This window comes from Penaeus japonicus, unplaced genomic scaffold (assembly GCF_977035675.1).
Source record: "Penaeus japonicus unplaced genomic scaffold, GWHDUDI00000001_assembly GWHDUDI00000019, whole genome shotgun sequence".
Taxonomy (NCBI): Eukaryota; Metazoa; Arthropoda; class Malacostraca; order Decapoda; family Penaeidae; genus Penaeus; species Penaeus japonicus.
This window is the reverse complement of record NW_028234421.1, coordinates 28,346,384-28,348,883: the sequence shown is the minus strand read 5'-3', so window position 1 is coordinate 28,348,883 and position 2,500 is coordinate 28,346,384. Positions and strand designations below refer to the sequence as shown.

The 2,500-nt window shown below is 33.3% G+C and overlaps 1 protein-coding gene across 1 annotated transcript in view; it reads right to left on the bottom strand.

The window, feature by feature from the left end:
• LOC122247275 (glutamate receptor ionotropic, kainate 4-like) overlaps nt 1-2,500 on the bottom strand; it is a 20,041-nt gene that overhangs the window by 13,338 nt on the left and 4,203 nt on the right. The gene's annotated exons all lie outside the window — the stretch shown is intronic.

Sequence of the window (2,500 nt, the reverse complement as noted above, 5' to 3'; positions counted from 1 at the left end):
GTGTTGTACTAGAGTGATTGTTTCTTAACAGTGGCTATATCGCTGATATTTAGAAACTTCATAAAAGATTCTTCGAAACACTTCTTAGCTGAAAGGTGAGTCAAGGTTACTGTTTTGATTTCTTTCGAAGAAGAGGATCGGATGTGTGTGTGTGTATATATATATATATATATATATATAAATAATATATATTACATATATATATATATGTATGTATATATATATATATATATATTATATATATATATATATATATATGTATATGTATATATATGTATTATATATATATATATGTATACACACATACACACAACTATATATATATATATATATATATATATATATATATATATATATATATATATATATATATATAGAGAGAGAGAGAGAGAGAGAGAGAGAGAGAGAGAGAGAGAAGGAAATACATATCAACACACACACACACACACACACACACACACACACACACACACATATATATATATATATAAATATATATATATATATATATATATATATATATATATATATATATATATATATATTATATAAACGAGGAAAGCCACCTAGATCATAAATCTGTCCTAGCTAATCATGACTCATTTCCGCATGTTTCTAGTCATGCAAGAGACCAATTTCACAAGCATGATCACCGGACCCTCACTGCCACGGCCGACTTATCTTGCCCTATTTTAGTGTATTAAACATCGATTGACTTTGAAATCTCAGCTGAAGCACGTGTCACATGAGTGATTGTGAGTCCACTCGGATTGTACCTATCTCTCTCTCTCTCTCTCTCTCTCTCTCTCTCTCTCTCTCTCTATATATATATATATATATATATATATATATATATATATATATATATATATATATTATCATATATGCTATGATGGAGAGAGTGACCTATATCGAATTCTGTTTAGCTTTACACATATTCTGAAACTCAGAGGAAAAATGTGGTTCTCGCGTTGCATGGGCAGCGAGAAAGTTTATCCCATGACTGTGCGAGGTGTAGTTTCTTTGGACATGGCGTGCGTGGCCAGCTCCTTGTGGGTATTATGTGTGATCTCTCATTATCTGGCGAGAAGGGTTGTGGAGCATGTATTTTGATAGATAACTTGTTATTCAGAATCTCTTGTATCACGTTCTCTGAAAGGCGTGCTAAAGGTCGACTCTTACTAAACTTTTTAAAGAATTCTCTTAATAGGCAATACCTTTACTGCAATAGTAATGGCTCTTCCAATAGCATGCTTCTTTTTTTTTTCTTTTCTTTTTCGTCCAGTGCATTCAGTCTAATAACATGGTAATTATCTCAAACCTGTCTTGGTAGTGGAGTGAGCTTAGTCATTTTAGATTAAAGGAAGATGACTTCCCTTGTTATGATGATCGATATGTTCGTAATAGACTGTTTGTTGCCTCGCGTGTAATTTGATTCGGGTGAGTAATTGTGTCAAAGCTGCTTCTTCGCCGACACTCTTTAATTAAAGAATGGAGGAAGAATTATTACGGAAAGATCGGGAGCAGAGAGTTTATGGAGAGTGTTCTGAAGAGTACCCATATAAATCTAAAATTTTGGGAATATAGATATAAATTTGATAAATATAAAAAACAATCCACTGTGGTTGGAAATAGGTTTTATCTTGAGTGTCATTGATGAATATGTTAAAGATATTAGCTATCGTCATAATCATTACCATAATCATAATCTTTATTATTACTATTATCGTTATCATCACTTTTGATACTTATCCCAATATCTTGTGGGCAGCACAGAGCAAGGTTGCAAGAATACCAATGTTTTAATTAAAAACTAAAGGCAAAGGTCTCAAAACCCCTAAAAATTAAGCATGTTGTATGAGTTAGAGTTTTTACACACAAAAAAAAATATATTGAAAATGTGTACACTTTAAACCATATGTTTGTATTTAAGCTTTTAGTTATATGATTGTCAGAGCGATTGTGTATGTATGTGTATGTGAGTGTACGTGAATGTGTTTGTGTGGGTGAAGATAAAGATATTGAATGTTTGCGTATGTATGGTTGTGCATATCTTAACAACTAACGCATCCTACACGATGGATGAAGCGTGTCGGTCGAATCTCTACAAGACAAATTCTCTTCATATTTTCTTCAATATTCTGTGCTCCATCAAACCACTCATTGCGCACCCGCGTGTCATTAATGTATATCAGTGTAAACGTTACCTCGTTGCATGTCAAAATCTGACATGAGGAAAGACCATGAGGTCGATCGGCTAACCGTTGTCACTTATAGTAAAACTCTATTTGCTGCGTGCTGAATGTGTGCACGCATATGTGTGTACGTACGGGTGTGTGTGTGCGTGTGTGTGTGAAAAAAGTATGTACATATGTAAGTTTGTGTATTCATGAGTGTGTACATACGGATATGTATACGTACATGTTTATGGTGCATTTATGAGTGTGTGTGGGCTATGTGCGATTGTATGTATTTATGATTGAGTCGGCATGAGTGTGTA